General features: G+C 38.8%; 1 protein-coding gene across 2 annotated transcripts in view; it reads left to right on the top strand.

Annotated features, from left to right (window-relative positions):
• The first annotated feature begins 6,300 nt into the window (after nt 1-6,300).
• The window catches only part of brinp2 (bone morphogenetic protein/retinoic acid inducible neural-specific 2), a 192,411-nt gene continuing 180,491 nt past the window's right edge, over nt 6,301-18,220 (top strand). For both annotated transcript variants that reach the window (XM_042427797.1, XM_042427798.1), the window contains exon 1: nt 6,301-6,994. The gene's annotated coding sequence lies outside the window, so the exon portion shown is untranslated. The remainder of the gene's footprint in view (nt 6,995-18,220) is intronic.

The following is an 18,220-nucleotide window of genomic DNA, read 5'->3' as shown; positions in this document are numbered from 1 at the left end:
GGATTAGATGAGGCATTGATGTGTGCTTGGTTTTCAGGCACTTCGATATTAGTAAGTGCCAAGTCGGATATGTTGGAGCTTTCAGAAAAATCCCAGTTTCCCAGGCGTAATGATGTCTCGGAGGCTGATGTGAACGCTATTTACAAGTCTGTAACTCCGATATGACATGAAGGCGACATAACTGATCATCACACACACATTTAACAAATAAAGCTGATGGCTAGCATGTTAGCAAACAGTTGCCTATTTACTCATCCAGCAGAAATGTAGCAACGTTAGCATTTGTTTGAAATCGTGTTTCTTGTTCAATATTCATTCTCCTTTTAGCTCTGGTTTGGTCTCCACCATTTCCTGAGAAATATATGTGGCTCTCAGTGCTTCACTATGTTCACCAGCCAGCTGCTAACTTTGTCAGCTGCAGTCAGATAGCAATTATCAGTGGGTTCAATTCTACAAGTGACACTTTTCACATTACACATTTTTTCCTAGGTTAATATAGAATTATTGATTGGTGCAGCTTTAAGCAGGAGTTTTAGCCACATTATCCCATTGAAATGTATATTTTGACTCATATTGACTATTTATCTTGATTATCCATGTTAGCTCCTATGTTGACTTTTGAGTAGATTGATATGTCTCAGTGGGTTTGTCACTATGAGAAACCCTTTGACCCTATTGATTCCTGCAGCTTTAAGGAAAATGTGCCGGCTGTGTCTTATCATTTGGGACTTTTAGTGCACATCGGGTGCACCATACAGAAGCAATAATGTGATAAAAGATGTAAATGTGATAGACTTGCTGCTTTTCTGGAGCGGAGATATGTGTTGACACTGAGAAGTAGGACAATAGCCTAGTGTCCTCTGTGTGCGGACTTACACAGAAGTCAATAGCTGTGGTTGTTTTGATGTGTATCATACTGGTGTATTATCGTTTACTGTGTCATATGGCCAATTTATGACGTTTGAAACATTCCAAGATTGATACATTATTATATTTTCCGGAGTGACTTTCAACTAACCTCCAAGCTTGATGATGATGATAATGATGTCCATTAATCAGAAAGGAAATAAGAAAAATATTGTTAAACAATAAAATGGATGGACCTAGAAATTAACCAGCAGCTGGTTTAATATTGTTTTTTAATGCAGATTTGTCCTTTAATGCACTTTTTAACCCACCCACATGCTCTCTTATTCATAAACCCGATGGCTGGCTATTATGTATTAATAATTGGAGCTTATTGACAGTGACAGTGACACACCCACGCTGTTCTATGTGCTTCACGGTATTTAACAGAAGACTGGCTGAGCACAACTGAGCCATAGTTACAGCAATCACTTTTAGTCCATGTAGCAAACACTCAGTGAGCTGTTTACTGTAGCCTGATGTCATGAATTATTATGTTAAGGACAGAAAGGACACAGTGTGCTGCCTATTTATATAAGATGTGTTCATGTGTACTTTTTGGTTCATATGGTTAGCAGCAAATGTCAAACAGAGGTACCTGCCTCTGATTCTTTCATTTATTTATTTATTTTTTATGGTAACAAAAGGTATTATTTTTTACCACTGAATTGTTTTGGTTAAAGGTGCTGTTATTATCATAGACTGTGTTAAGGAATAAAATAAATCATTCTGTATTTTTTTTTTTTAATGCTGAAACACTTTGTAAATTTAACATTAAGTTGATTGACAGAAAATGAATCTGCGAGAAATGTTATAACTGATTAATAATTTAAGTTTAAGCAAAGATGATATACATTGACTGATCCCAGTCTCTCATATGCAAATATGATGGAAATATTTTACATCATTTTAAATGAATCATATTTGGGTTTTCAACTGTAGATTGAATAAAACAGACAATCTAAAGATGTCAGCTGGGCCTCCCAACATTTTTTTTGACTGTTTTTGACATTTTATATACCAAAATTGTGAAAAGATTGAGCAAAACAACAATCACTAGATTCATGGATAATAAAAATAATCAGCCCTTAGGCCCTGTTTTTAGGGTAATTTTAAGGTTTGTTCAAAAACTTGAAAACTATGTACGTGAAAGAAAGGGACTTGTGGAATAATACTTAGAAGAGCAGTATTGATTTTTTTCTATTTGGGTCGCAGTGGAGAAAGCTGAAAACACAACATTGATATACTATTTTATGAAGTTGCTATGGCTAACATGTTAGCAAACAGTTCACTCTTCTTTTCGTTCTGTTTTGGTCTCCAACTCCTGAGGGAAATATCTGTCTCTCTATGCTAAATGCACTGTTTTCCTCACTAAGTTTGTCCGTGTGCTGGGCATGTGGGTTGATGTTCATCAGAGAGAGTGAAGAATGATCCAAAACAATAAATTTGCAGGCTGTAAAACCAAAATAATGAGCTGAAAGACACTAAAATACTGCCTATAGTTTAGGGTAACTTGTCTATGACATTTAAATTTGCATCAAAAATGAATATGCAGTCTGTACTGAATGATATAATGAGTTAGCCTTACAGCACAGCTGCATTATACTGTATGAAAGTCTGTCCCATCAGTTAATTACAGTAAGATACCTGTATCCATCTGAAGACAGCAGAACACACATATGCCATAACTCCTAGTGTTGCTGCTACGCCTATAAGAACAAAAACATCAGATGTTCATGGAGACTCCCACACAATGAGTTCACCCAGCTTTGCACTGGTTGTAGCTCTTGCACCGTCAAAATAGGGCCCCTAGTAGTTTTACAGTTTATATCACAGAATTGAAATAGGGATGAATGTGGTGTGATGCTAGTATTTTGGCCCTGCAGTGTTCATACCATGATACATAGGTAAACATTTCAGTGTAATTTTAGGGAGGCTGTATGGCTTTCAGCAGGAAAAGTGAGCAGTTAGCCTACTGGGTAGGAATCAATATGAATAACATCCAGCAGCAAGCATGGAGCTCAAAGGTGTCATAAAAAATAACTGTCGGCTGCAGTTGTATGTACAATAACATGGACCATTTGCACTACATCAAAATGTTAAGTGTGCAAGAGGTACTTTACCCACAGGTGTCCGGCCTCTCTTGCACTGACTACCCCCCCCCCTTGTCCATCATGCAAATTTATGACTACACGTGTTACCTCTTCTAAAAGTCTGTGGCACAATTTATGCCCCCAGTTTTATGTTACAGATGATAGAAAGTGAAGGGAGAGAGGACAAATAAGCCTCTGAAAAAAAAAGAGCTGGCGAGAAAGAGACAGACTGTGAAAGAGAGGTGACAGAAGGGTTCAGCGTCTAAATTCAGGGCCTACCATATCCAACACCCACTCACGCAACCTTTGTGTCGGCGCACATATTTCACACCAACAGCCGGCAAAAAGAGACATTTTACGTGGAAATTGACTCATCCTCTTGTCACCTGAGCTATAGTTTTTCATTTGCAGGAAAAAGTGCCACGAGGAGGAGGAGGAGGAGATGTGGCTCTGTGGTTTTTTTTTGTTTTCCCGGTTTTCTGTTCTACATGCACTGGCTGGCTGCATGACTCATCATCTCCCCTTTCCTGCTTCACCTACAGGCACACATCTGCCAGGCTAGGATTAAACAGAATGGTAGCGCGATTAAATGGCTTTGGCATCTGTCTTCTCATACATCTTAATAGAATTCACAAGTCTCTTCACTCTCTCTGTTTAGGGTGAAATCCGGCTCCAGTCTTGGATGTGTTTTTTTTTTTTCCTTCTTCTTCTTTCATTTATCTGAAGTGAGGGGCCTCTTTGAGTTGACAACTGGCTTACTGCGCTCATGGGCAGGGCAGAGCAGATTAGTCAATTAAATGAAGCCATGGAGGAAAAGGGGCTCAGTTTATGCTCATCCTTAAGCCTTTATTCTGTTGCTCTAAAGAAGCCGCTGAGGGAAATCAAATGACCAGATTGTCAGGAAAAAGTAAAACAGACAAATGCAGTGTGCAGACATGTTTGAACAAACTCTCTATAATGCCACAAATTGAAAGAAAATAACTTTTACCATTCGGCAGACAACAGCTCACAGACACCTGCTGCTCCTCTATAGTACAAGAACTACAGTGGTGGAAAGTAACTAAGTACATTTACTCAAGTTAAGTACAATTTTTAGGCACTTGTACTTTCCTTGAGTGTTACTAGTATTATTATAAATATTTCCATCTTATGCTGGTTTATACTCCTGCTTCAGCACAGTTCAGAGGGAATACTTTTTACTTCACTGTATTTATCTGACTGCTATAGTTAGTTACTTTACAGATTAAGATTTTATATTTAAATGAAAAATATGATACATTTATGAAATACAATACATTGCTAAATATTAAACTGATGACAACTCATTACAAAAAAGTATTGTTGACTTGGGGCCCCATGTTATGTTTCTGAAGTCTATGATTTGTTACCTATTCCATCAAACAGATAATTCCCATTCCCTCTTTTTTTAAAAATAATTCTTAGTAGCTCAAAGATGTGCAATTTTCACAAAAAAAGGTTAAATTTCAGTCGAATTAATGAACATATTGTTGGTTGGTTAGACAGTCTACCAGTTTTGTACTTTTGTACCACTGAAATATCTCAACAACTGTTGGATGAATTTCTATGAGAACTAGTACATTCATGTGCCCCCTCAGTATGAAGTGTAATAACTATTTGTGATTTCATTCTAGAGCTATCATCAGGTCAAAAATTTTAATTTCTCTATGCCTCCGCTTTTTCTCCATCAAACAAAGTGATGAAAATATTACAGAACACAGGTGTACTGTGTGTGCTATGCTGTGAACCTACTCTGAACAGAGATTGCAGTATGCTGCAGGACTGGCAATGCCACAACCTCTACTGTGCCTCTCCTCCCACTGCGACGCACAGTCAGTCCCCAAGATACCAAACCGGCGCAGTTGTGGAAATAACCTCAGTGCACCTTAGGAAAATGTTCGCCGGTGCAGAGCTGCACAGAGCTGTCAGCATACAACAAGGAGTTGTATACTGTCGCCAAATTAGAGCCCATAGTCCTGAACTCCTACAATGTTAGTCATCTCATGATCCCCAGATCATTATCTCTGTAGTGGGCCTGACCTTTAGGTTAAAAACCACTGGAGTAAACTACTGATCTGTATATAACAGTGGAGGCTCGTCCATACAGGCAGACAAGGTTGTTCTTCCTCTATTTTTGAGAGGCAAGAGGCAAATATAAAAAAGAGTGATTGGTTGAAATAAACCATTAACAAATCTCAGTATCATTTATAAAATATTTTTCCCTCTTCTTTGGAAAAAAAATCCATTATTGAAATTCTGATTAAAATGCTTCAACTGCGACACCTGCAGGGCAGACAAGAGGGAAAGGGCAGTCTGCTTGAAGCACTGTGAGGAGGGCAGAGAAGGACGGGCTCCTGCTGTCCTCCTTAGAGCGGGATCTCTTATGTCAATTTAATCTACCTCATTTTTTTCATTGGCCAAAACACGTTAAATGGTGCTCCAATGGAGAATGCCCTTCCTAACCAATCAACAACCAGAATACAATATTGACATCGATTTGGTCCAATGACAGTTTCCAAATTTTATCTTTAATACTCAATAACTGTATGGTGAAGTGACAGATCATGGATGAATAATAAGAGCTGAAAAGGGCGCTGTCGCTCAGCCTTGCAGCCAATTTTTCCCAGTGGCCACTCGCGGTATTGCAGCGAAAAATCCCCCTGCAGCCCAAAACGGATTTTCCCCATAGACCACCATTATAAAAGAGACGCCTGTAAAACTGTTGACAGGACACCTCGAACTGCAGACAACGTCAAATTATGACTCTTTCTGTTATAAACTTTTGACCCATGGAGATTTTATGTTTATAAAACTTTCCTTGAGCTGAGAAAAGCGATTTAAAAATCTATGACGTCATCACAATGTAAAGTTTATGGGCCGAGCGGGAGCTCGCGGGCGGGGCCAGCAGGGGAAACTCTACTGCGCATATTCAGTGGGCCGCACAACGCGGAAGCAAACCCGGAAGCTAGAAGAGTGGCTTACCCTGTCAGCCGAGGTGTGTCCTATCTGTGCAGCCGAACTTAGCAGCTCCCAACAGTCCGGTTAACTCCGCAGGCTCCACTCCACTCAAGCTGCCCGTCAGACCCGCTACTTCTTCCCACTTTAACCTGAATAACAGACCCGGGCTCGGCGCTCTGGTTGGATCCACATGGAGAGCCGGGGCTAACGTTAGCTGAGAGGCTAGCGGAGCGTTAGCCGCAGCATGACCGGAGAGAAGCACAGCCAGCTAGCCTCTGCTAGCCTTCCAGCTAAGTTCTCTTTATACATCCATGGTATGCGCCAGGCGAGCAGTTATTATAGGACTGAATGGGCGCCATTATTAGTCCGGTATCCAGCTCTTATAATACATCCATGTGACCGATAGATTCATACAGTAGCATATTAGAAAATGAATTACAACGTACAAATTGCGAACTACTTTTAAACACATCACTAAAAAAATATGTTTTATTTCGGCCTTTTCAACAGAGTCCAAATTTCCTGTTTTCAAATCCACGTTTAGCTTTTTTTATTTTTATTTTTTTTTATCGAGCAGTAGATAGCTAGGTGCGTTAGCCAACACAACAGTAGCAGCCGTGAAGGACTGTTGAAGACTGTTGTTAAGCTAATGGGGAGAATGAGCTTGGACTGGGGGGCGTGGCAGTGGCAGGTTGCGGATGGGGAGCTTTGCGCCGCTGACACAGCCTTGGGCCTCGCTGCCTCAGCTGGATCCAATGCCGGACTACAGGGACGTGCTGCGGCCGACGTGCTGCTGCTCTCAAGCGAACTCCTCTCAATAACAGTAGAAAGCTAACAACATAATTTAAATGAAACAGCCGGGAGAGTTAGCTTGTTTGTCATTGTTGCTAATGATATCAGACTGATTAACCAGCAGCCACAAAGTTCTGTTAACTAACAAACAAGATGACCAACAGCCATAAATGGACGCTATGTCACGGATGCTTCATCTCCATGAAAGAAAGAAGACGTCAGATAACGTGAGTCAGATACAGCTTCTCTCTCTCTGTCTCTTTGGTCGCTAATTTCATCTCTGATGGTTAAATGTCTCTGTGGCTGTTGTGTGAATTTACCTCCTTAACAAGAATGCAGCAGAGATCATATAATGTGCTGCACGTAGTTTACTGGACACTGAAGCTTTTGAATAGTAACAGTGAGCTGTCTGGACTCACATGGAAAGAGTCTGATTCGTTTGGAATTGATCCCGTTTTTAATTGAGTGGTTGTTGTTGTTGTGTGATTAGTGAATGAGTGTGCAGGAGGTCCGACTGCTTTTTGTGACAATTTCATCAGTCTTGTTCGTTTTTAAGCTATGCTGTATAATGAGTAATACGTTTACGGTAACTAGAATTAAGACTTTTTAAATACTAAAAGTAACTAGAATAACAAGTGTTAACATGTCAGCTTTGTAGACTATATTTTTTATGTGGTGCATATAGATAAGAGTGTGTAAGTCATGTATTTGATACATGCATATATACTTACTGATGTGAACCTACACTTTTAGATCTGTAAATGATTTTAGTGTTCGGTCTTTCTAGTATTCAGCACTGATCTGAACCTGTATCAGATTATCAGCTTCATACAGTATGATGCAGTTATGCATGTTATAGATTCCATGTTACATTCTGTTTGAATATGGGTTGCAATAATTCAACAGGTCATGCTATAAATTATGTTGATGTCTGGTGTTGTAAAATCTTGTTCCATATGCCCCTTTTTAACTTTTAGCAGCTGCCCCTCTAAAGGTCTCTGCACAGCCTGCATTTGAACATAAGAACATAACATAAGAAAGTAGAGATAAGTAGCCAACTAGTGTAAAATAACATGACTCCATGGTTCGGTTTTCCTCCTGTCCTCCCCAGTTTTTTGAGTCATCAGCCGCCACTGGTATATAACATAGTTAAACGTAGATCTAGTAGGTATCTTCTGCTGATAATACGTCTGTAGCTTCAAGTTAAGTAAGGGCTTTGAGTGCCTCTTCCACCACTGAAGGACAAACATTTTTACATGCAAGCTAATTGTTGAGGAGCAAACTCTCCATGGCCTCTCGCCTTCGAGTGTGATCCTTTTGAAGCTGATAAAAATCAAAAAACAAATGCAACGCCACAATGCAGCTGAAATTTACTTTGAAACATAATTATTCATTAGCAATGACCTCAATATAGATTATTTACAAACAGGCATGAGTTTTGAATCACAATAAGTTGAAAACGAATCATTTTAATATCAACCTTCCATGAGCGGAGAATGGGAAAAAAAAAGTCCAAGAGGCTCAATAATAATAGAGGAGATAATTACAGCCTTCTTTGTCGTCTGCGGGCAGGATAAAGCGCCATTGTTGCGGCAAAGATCCTTAACTGGCCGCATGTCTGCGACAGACTTGCTTAAAGGTCAGGCCATTGTGTGAAATTAGCAAAGACACAAAGGTCATTGAGATTGTTCTCGGCTAATAGATAAGCCCCGAGGCCTTAATGGGTTCATGTTTTCCCTATGCGCACGAGCCGGCCCTTTTGTTTCTTATACACACACACGCACACACACACATACAAACACGTACAGATGCACAAAAATACATACACTCCACACATAAAGCGTGTGAAACCAAGGTGATGAGGTTCCAAGTCTGAGGTTGAGTAAGTTAATGAATAAGAGATGAAATATAAATTATTGTACAGTGGTTTGTGCCTCAGCTTTTACCGCTGTGGGTGTGTCAGTGTATCTCTGATTGCAATTTCAGGGCTGTAAGCCGGGCAAGATAAAGGAGGTGTGTTCAGGAAGCCGTGCTGAGTCCTAAAGCAGCCCGGGCGCATGTTAGATTAATAAATTGTGTCTTTTGTAACCTCACAAAGACACACAAAGTAAACGCGCATTCTTCTTGAAATCAAGACTGAAACTAGAAAAAGGACAGGCTTGTTCTATCAGGATCGCCGAGCTTTTCATCGACCTGTGAGAGAAAACACTCCCAGGTTGGGAAAGATGGTTTTGTTGACTTGTCTCTTCTTTAGGTGTTTGTAACAACTAGTATTGTATTTTTTTCCCACTGTTTCTTGGGGACATTCTGTTCTCTTGCAGATTGCACCTGAGGTTATTGTGTCTATTGAATGAAAGCTCTTTTCAAGATTGATTGAAAAATTAGAAGAAGTGTCCAAAACATGATTTATTTTTGTGAGAGAATGTCTCTTTTTGGATGCAGTCCTCTGGTAGCAAAACTTCTTTGTGTAGCCAGAAACATATTTAAAAAAATATTCAAGCAGATGTGTATGTGTGAATTATTTCTATAGATAAATGCTACGATTGTGTATTTGTGCTGTATACATTTCATGTACAGTAACATATATATGTCTGTATTGTCATCTCAACTATGAGTCAGGAGTGTTGTAGTGAGGGGAATTGTGGGAACAAACTACTGGGGGCAAAAACATTGGGAAGGTCCTCAAGAGGCCTGGTATTAACTTTCATTTATCTGCAATCTGCAATTTCCATTTAAATTATCTCTGTAAGTAAATGAATACTGGTGCTGAATAAACAGTTTGAGAGTCAATTATTTGTGTTTAAAACAATACTGAAAGCTCTCTGGGGCACTTCTTCTTCTAAAATGTGCATGTTTAGTCTGCTTCCATAATAAAATAGGACACATATTGTCTCAAAATGCGATAATTGCCCCGATGAGAACTTCAAGGTTGTAATTTCTCTCAGAATAACTGAATTCAGGCTATCACAGGAGAAAAGCCAGGAGCTTTAAATATAGTAAAAAACAACAGTAAACAAGATTCTTTCAAAAGACAGACCTGTTTGACAATAGATTAATATTGATATGTAGCTAACTGCCTAGCTTAGTTTAGCTTAGCTTAGCTTGTTGATGAATTAAGCACTTCCCTCCCTCCAGCTTTTCATGTTACCAGGATATAATACAAGATTAGCTCATAATATGGTTACTAAAATATATATTAAGCAACCACAACTCTTTATGTGTTGTTGTTTAATATGAAATACATGAACCCTTTCTCAGTGTAGAGGCTTTATTTCTACTTCTGTCTTCTACCCAGGTCATAGAAAACATCTCTCTCCTATCAAACCTTGTAATAAAAGTTACACATAGGAGGAAGTGATTTATAATAGAGCTGCCAGCTCAGTTTTGGACCGCAGACATTATAGGATATATTCATATTTTAAACTGGAGACTTTGAATCAATCATGAAAAATCTTAAATGTGTGTGTTTCTCAGTTGATCGTAATTGAAAATATTGCTTTGTTTCCCTGCCTGTATTACTCATGTTAACTTCAACAGTAACATCCAAAACATGGATACATTAGATTTAGTTAATGTTAGTTAACGATAGAGTTAATGGATTTAATCGGTTTAAAAAAAGATAGTGTTTTACAGCTCAGGTGAAATTTCTGAATTTGAAGCAGTCCCTTTTTTAAGCTGCTCAGCCTGTAGCGATGACATCAGCCACAGACAAATCCTGGAGCTGCTCCACAGACAGTGAATAATGCTACAACTCCTGGGAGACAATGACAGCCACCCTGGTGATTCGACTGGGATATGGTACAATTTGTAACTCACAGCTGGAAGCCCCGCATTCAGATAAAACTCAATTGCATGAAGCACACAAAAAAATGTTTGTTTCGGATGGCAAAAGTACTATTTTTTTGCATATGTGAGGAGGACTTAGTGAGGTTGTTAGACTGGATGGAAGCTGTTTGCGTGGAGATCAATTTCTTCTCTGATCCAATTCCTAATGATTGCCAATGTAGATCAATAAAAATCATCTAGTAGTTTACAGAGCATTGAGCATGAAATCGGAAAAAAAAGGGATCCAGTGTGTGACAAATGTCATTTTAATGTTAATGAAGCGCACATCATATATGCTCGATGTACGTCTCAGCTCATTGTTCGAGCGGTGTCAGTGTTTTAATAGGACGCAGCGAACAGCTGAGCAGCTCCTCAGGGTGCCTTCACTCTCTGCTTTTCACAGAAGACTTGCAGCAGGATGGCTCCAGAAACTTCTCGGAAAATAAAAGCAAAGCAAGTCGGTCCATGGAGATTTATATAATGCAGAGGTTAAAATAGAGACACACATACACACTGAGAGAAAGAGAGACAGACACGTACACACACGTCAGCTTTGATTTAATGCTACACAAGAAGATGAAAACTAGACTCCAGCAAGCAAACACACACACAATTAATGAATTAGGCATCTATAGGCTTGCTCCAAACAACATACCTTTGGCTTCTAAATTTATGGGTCACCTGTTACCAAAAAAAAAAGCCTATTTATACATCTAACTATTATGTCTGTAGCCTGATCTGATAATATTTCCAGTTACTGAACATTTTCATGCGTTTTTACTACTTTCCTCTTATGCTTCTTTCCTCTTTTGTGCTTCCTTTTGTAGCAATAGAATTAACAGTTATTGTGTGCAGAAATGATTGACAGTTACATTTAATATATTCAGAGAAGAAAACGTACATCTTTCATTTACTTTGTTAATCACGCAGCTGTTTTTAAGCAATCGTTTCAGCACCATTAACATCTTAAAGTTAGCTTTGATGTGACCAGTCGTCACACGTTCTCGCTATTTACTGTTAACTCACGCATGCATGAAAAGTCAGATGAAGGTTCTTTGTCAGTAAATCAAAGTCAGAAATCATGGATAATTCTGTTTTATTACAAGTTGTGGATCTGCAGACAAAAACACAACAAAAAACAAACAAAAAAAAAATACAGTGACATTGCTACAACAAAGTCATCTTATTACCCAGGTTGTAATTTAACCAGAACTACCCTTCAAAAAAATACTGCACTGATTTAGTATTGCACTCCTGTAATGTTGCAGGGCTCAAAATGAACTGTTTTTTTTATTTATTTTTTTTAAAAAGATAAAATTGATGCAGCAGAACCACAACCGATTCTGACTGAAGTGATGTCACTTGAGATCCCTCCGGAGACACAAAAGGCTTTATACAACTTTTTCACACTGCACAATATTACTACTGCATAGCACTGATCAACACCTGTAAGCAGACTTTGTTTGTCTGTTAGAGTTCCCCTTTAAGACCTTCTCCAGCAGAGACTCAGGAGGATTGTAGCTGTCCTGGTAGCTCCCAGGTGGGAACAGTGGTGCTGGATGACTGTGATAAAACCATGCAGGAAAAGGAGAAAGGTGCTCAGTAGAAGCTCCCTGAATAAATAACGGTGAAGCCATGTAAACACACACCACCCATCTATGCATCGTCTTTCACCCCCACCCTGCGCCGCCTGCATGTACACATCAGCGCTCTGGAAGCTGCTCTTCAGCTCTTTTAGCTTCCTTAATTAAACCGACCATCGCTCCTTCAATTTCACCCCATTAAGGAGCTGTAAATCTAACAAGCAGCTCCCAGTAACAGCAATTTACCCGCACAATGATGCAACCGGCTTATATTGGCCTTACAGCCCTAATCTGCCCCCATGAATAAATCAGATGATATGGGGGAAGCGGGAGGGATGGAAGTGATGTGTAAGCATGTAGTTGTGCATATTGGGATGTGCGCAACATTTACTTTTATGGGTTGTTTCGAGGGTTGCTTATTGGTTGACGGTATGCATTCAAAGTACCGTCGATGAGACCGTGTGTTCATGGAGTCAGTTCAGGCCGAACAGATGGAAAGAGAGGGAGTGCGAACAGAAAGTATCAAACATGGAAGAACTTACTGTTTTGCGTGTTGTTTTCCTGCAGTTTTTTTTTTTTTTTTTGTTTGGTATCTGTCAGTTTTGGCCGGGAGCTGGCTCTGCCATGTGTATTGCACAAGATGGCCTGTTTACCAAAGACTGGCCAGAACGGATGAGAATCTGCTTCAGGAGGCGAGACAGGCAGCCATGAGTGAACTCACTGTGCTCAAGAGGCACCATGCATTGGTGGTATTTTCTCCTTTGTTGCTGGAGCTGTCTGTGCTGTCATATTCTGTTGGACCCTATTCTTTTTGTTAATGATATTTAATATATAATAGCTAAAACTCAATCTTTAGAATCTAAATAAACAGAAAAGTCTATGCATATAGTATATAAAAATGTATATATATATATATACATTTACAGTATAGACTTCATATTATTAGCAGCTCATGTACACTGAAAACACAGCAACACACATGCAGAAAGTTCATCTGATACAGTATTGCAGTTATGTTTGCAGAAAACAAACTTACTGTATATACATATATATATATGCACATACACTGATATAAACACACAGTGCCAGTCTTATATTTAGTAACTCTTATATAATAATATGCTGTTATACTGCAATGTTGGAGTGATAAAGAGACAGCTCTAATGCATTCATGTTGTGTTCATGAGAAAACGGACACCCTTGAATTCAAGTTCTTTTTTTTCTGAGAATAATCCTACATGGAGCAATCATAGCATTGTTTTATTTTAATTAATCAAAGCCCAGGCATACGCCTCTCATACTATGTCACACCAACACTCGACCGGCACTGGATCTGACTGTGAACCCATATGGAGTGCATGCATGCAAGCCCACCCATCTTATAATCTTGTAATCTTGTAATTGTGCATATTGTATTAAAGAAAAAAAAATTTGTGATTAAAAAAACAAGTGGAGAAGGTACAAGTTTTCATTTTTACAGCAGCTCTCGCTCTGATCTGCTTACATGTTGTGTTTACAGTTGTCTCCTCTCTTGTGCTGTTTAATTTAGCTGTTGATCCATCCAGCATTCAGACATTGTAGAATATATAAATACAAATTTGACTTCATAGTCAATCAAACTCATCTTTAAGAACAACCTTCCCAGCTGTCAAAGCAGCTAAAAGTCAAAAACACATATATACAATTACCTTTTACACTTATGATCTTTCCATCTATCCTCTATGTGTTCAGGATGTAACTAAGTCCTATCAGCACATTTGTAGGGAATTACATGATGGGCTAAAATTAATGTCGAAGAGGTGATGTCAGCCCAAAATCCTGTAATTCCTTTCCCCAGAGCAGCATGATAGTAAGTTTGCTAAAGTTCTGCTGGATTCATATTTTATAGCTAGAGATGAATAGTCCATCAGTTTTTTTTTTTTCCATGAATATGCCTTATAATCAGAGCGAGGCAAGTCCCTGGTGTTTTTACTCCTCCTAAGTCTGCATTTTATGTTTTGTGAAGTACTTTGTGACCTTCTGCTTTTTGTAAGGTGCTTTATAAATGAACTTACTTTGTGAAACATTGCTAAGACATCTAATCTAGCCAAGTCAATGAGAAATAATTTTCCCTCATTTCAGAAAATTGATACTCATCATCACGACAGAGCAGGAATACATTATCTCTCCTGTCAGTGGAGATGGTAACATAGAAGAAGCAGCAGGTGTTTTTTTAAATTCGCCTCCTACTCTATGAATAGTTGTTATGCACAACAAAGAATGTCTGTAAGCTATTTTTTTTTTCCTTGTGTAACATTTCAACTGCAGGGCTTCATCAGGTTCCATAAAGCAAAATCATTCATCACTGTGCTTTTTTTTTTTGCCGTTCTCAGGCAAAAACCAAAAAGGCGTGGCCGCTGTCATTGCAGTCATCTATCACTTTTCCCATCATGCATTGTGACTGCTGACATCTATCATATTTCCCATGGTGTACTCTGGGCGTCCAAATATTCAGACATGTCTGGGTTTATGTACGCCCTGCCTGTCAGGTATAAGATGTGTGTGTGTGTGTGTGTCACGTTTTAACTATTCAGAAGGGTGTGTGTGTGTGTGTGTGTGTGTGTGTGTGCGCCAATAACTTTGAGTACACATCTGCCTTTAAGATGAGACAGAAAGATGTAAGATAACACCTGGAGGCTAAATGTAAAACACACCTTTCAGAACTGCATTTAAGATAAGGAAAGGGATGAGACAGCTTTATAATGCACCTGCAGTACACACAGCCGCTCCTCTTTTAAATCTGCAGCTGTGTGTATTCTGATATGTCACTGCATTATTTGAAGCAAAGAAACACTGCCTGAAACCTGTGAGCAAAGATGAGACAAGAGATAGTCTGATATCTTCCTCAGCACATTCTGTAGTTGCCTTGTGATGTACTATACACTTCCAGTTCATTAAAACAACACTGGCCCTGGCTGTGTTTAAGCTAATTTATTGTTCTTGGCAAAAAAGGTGAAAAAAAGTGACAAAAAAAGTGCACAACACTGAGTTAGTGCATAAAAACATCTGTGATCACTGGACTACCCTGATTTATTGTGGCACACTAGACACCTCACACAGTATATAATGAGAGAACTAGCAGTAACCTCTTGCAATAAGCCATCTAACGTTATTTAAAGTATGACAGTGAAGCTTTTTAATAATCAGAAGCTGGCTAAAATCTATTTCCTGTCATTTCAATCTCTGAAGAGATCTAGTGGCAATGTTTTTGAATGTCTGTGCCATATGATCTCCTAACAAACTGTATGCTAAAGAAAAAAAGTATTCAACGAGTTAGCATTATTTATATGAGCAAATAGTATCTGTAAATAACTTTTGATGAATTTGCACACTGCCAATGGAAAGTGTTCATATTGAATGAATCCCAAAAATGTTTATTGTTAATGAATTCAGTATCTTCTCCTGGAAACTAAAGCTTATCAACATTTTTATGGTTCTGTTTAGGCAACTTGAAGCATTTGGTTAGTTGAGATTTTGATCACATAAATTAAAAAGACACCACTGACTTGAAGCACAAGAAGGGGGGCTTTGACTGTTCTTTCTTCCTTTTTAACCAAAACCACAGTCTTTCCCTAAATTTAAAGCAGCAATAACTTCATTTTTTTGGCCACTAGGGGTCAGCAGAACAAGCTAAAAACAACATGTTTTAATGTCAGCCCGTCCTCACAGGAAAAATGACAGTATAGGTCTAAAATTCAGGCAGGCAAAAACAACCTGTAGCTACATTTACGCCATCTAGCAGCCATAGTAATTTTCAGTTCAGATGATGTCAATATAAGATGACTTCCTTCTTAGGAGGAGGTGCATCGGGTGGATGTTTAGATAGTTAGTTAGATGGCAAAAAGTGGCAGAAAGTGGACTTTGTTGCAGGAGATGACTGCTCGCTTCCTGTTTCCAACTGTGAGTGTCATGTTTTCAAAAAAAAAAAAAAGTAACGTGGTTTTTACAGTTGCCATGACGATGAAGGTAGCCTAACTTTTAGGAAGTACTAACCACATTTAAAGTGATCATTTTAACCCAAACCATGATCTTTCCCTAAACCTAACCAAGTGGTTTTTGTGCCCAAACCTAATCAGAGCTTAACCACAGCATTGTCACACCATAAAACATCATTATTTTAAACAGTGATTTGCAACAGTGATTTGGCATATTAAGGTCCTATGGGACTATGAATCAGTTTGCCCATTTTAATAATTTCATTCTGTTCAGCTCAAAGATTTGTAGTTACTGACTCTATAGTTAGTTAATTTATCTTCTTAGCAATATTTCTTAGCACTGTTTCTGGCTGTCTTCAGTTTGGCAGTAAGTTCACATTCAGTATGGTACAAAACTAAGCCTATACAAGCAGTGTTTAAAGGGTTAAGTGACACCAGTGACTCAGCATACGAAGTTCAGCTTCAACAAGCACTCAAAAAGTTAGTGCACTCCGTTGATGACTTTGATTGTCAGACTGATCTCTTTTAATCATTGCAAAAACAAAGGCTGTTTCTCAGGGTTGAGCAGCTTATTAAAACACAAACACACACGCTTGATGCATTTCTAACATTTCTTGTTTCCTAAACGTTTGAGTCTACAGAGACTAAAACACTTGACATACTGTGCAGCAGTGCACCGCAAGCACACAAGGGATGATATATAAGCTCAAAGCCACAAACCTTTTTTTCTTCCAACCATAATCAATATGACTAATGTTACATACTGCGACAACAACCTCAGTGCTTTCCCCATACCCTCCTGCACAACTGTATACGCTCAAGTAGATGCATGATATTAAAATAGTACAAAGATAATCAATACATTAATTGGCACCTTGAGAGCATTGCTGGTCTTGTGTTTCACGTATTGTATTTTTCCTGTTGATGTATTTTTGATGTCTACTTATTTTTGGCAATGGAATTTTCTCTTGCTTACAGGCAAGTGGCAATATAGTCATGACCTTGGCTTACAGTTTGATTTGATTTACATGAGATTTGAATATAAAAAGCTTATGAAATGTTTGGCAAAAAGGCAACTGGTGACAGCATTAGTTCCTGTCAATCATCTATGACATCACATCTATGAAACAAGAGCTTCATGACTGAGGGGTGGTCCACCTGTCTATGACATATAACATAAACTACACCTATGAATATGCTTTAAATTTAGAACGTCACTGTCTGAACCCTTTCTGCTAAATAGATGGTGTTTACTTGGTGTTTGATTCACTATTCATTGAAGACATTTCAGAAAATGCTGTGAACAAATGATGTGTTGCTCCCACCTACACATTCCAAAGAAAACAAAAAAAATCTCCCCCTTTTACACTTGCAATGAAGTTGTCCAGCCTGACACCTCATAACTCCAAACAAGTAAGCTCTGTGTCAGAACCGTGTTGCCTGAAGCAAAAGAAAGCCAAATAGCTGGGAGTTAGCTGTCACAGAGGGCGCTTGGGAAGGATAGGGTACAGTGGCAGCTGCTCTTGTAATATAGGACGGATGGATAACAGGGGACCTCTAGTTTTGAGCACCACCCTGAGTAGATGTGACGGGCTGAACAAACACTCTCCGGATCTCTTTTGTGTGTGTGTTTTTTTTTTTTTTTTTTTCCAGTCCAACATCCTATTCGGTTAGACCTTCCTGCTGTAGCATGTACACTGTAATATGGGCATGTAAAGCAGAGTAAAGATACTGGCTTGCTTCCTATTTTATGGAAAAACGGAAAAATAAGAGAAAAAATAAGCAAAACTTCCTTATCATATAAATAGGGCAATCTGAATAAACGAATGAATATTGAGAATAAATACAAGTGCATATGAGACATGACATGATTAGATGCAATAAAAAAAAATATACCACACATTTAAATTCCTATCCCCCCAACACTGTAACACACTATTATTAATAAGATATGACAGCGGTGACACGCTCAGCTTAACACTAAACACCATGACAAATTAACAGAGAACCAAGCACAAACTGTTATGAAGGCTTCAATATGACACTGTGAGCCCAGACAGTTGTCTGGTGC

This window comes from Thunnus maccoyii, chromosome 12 (genome assembly GCF_910596095.1).
Source record: "Thunnus maccoyii chromosome 12, fThuMac1.1, whole genome shotgun sequence".
Lineage (NCBI taxonomy): Eukaryota > Metazoa > Chordata > Actinopteri > Scombriformes > Scombridae > Thunnus > Thunnus maccoyii.
This window is presented reverse-complemented; position numbering and strand designations above follow the sequence as displayed.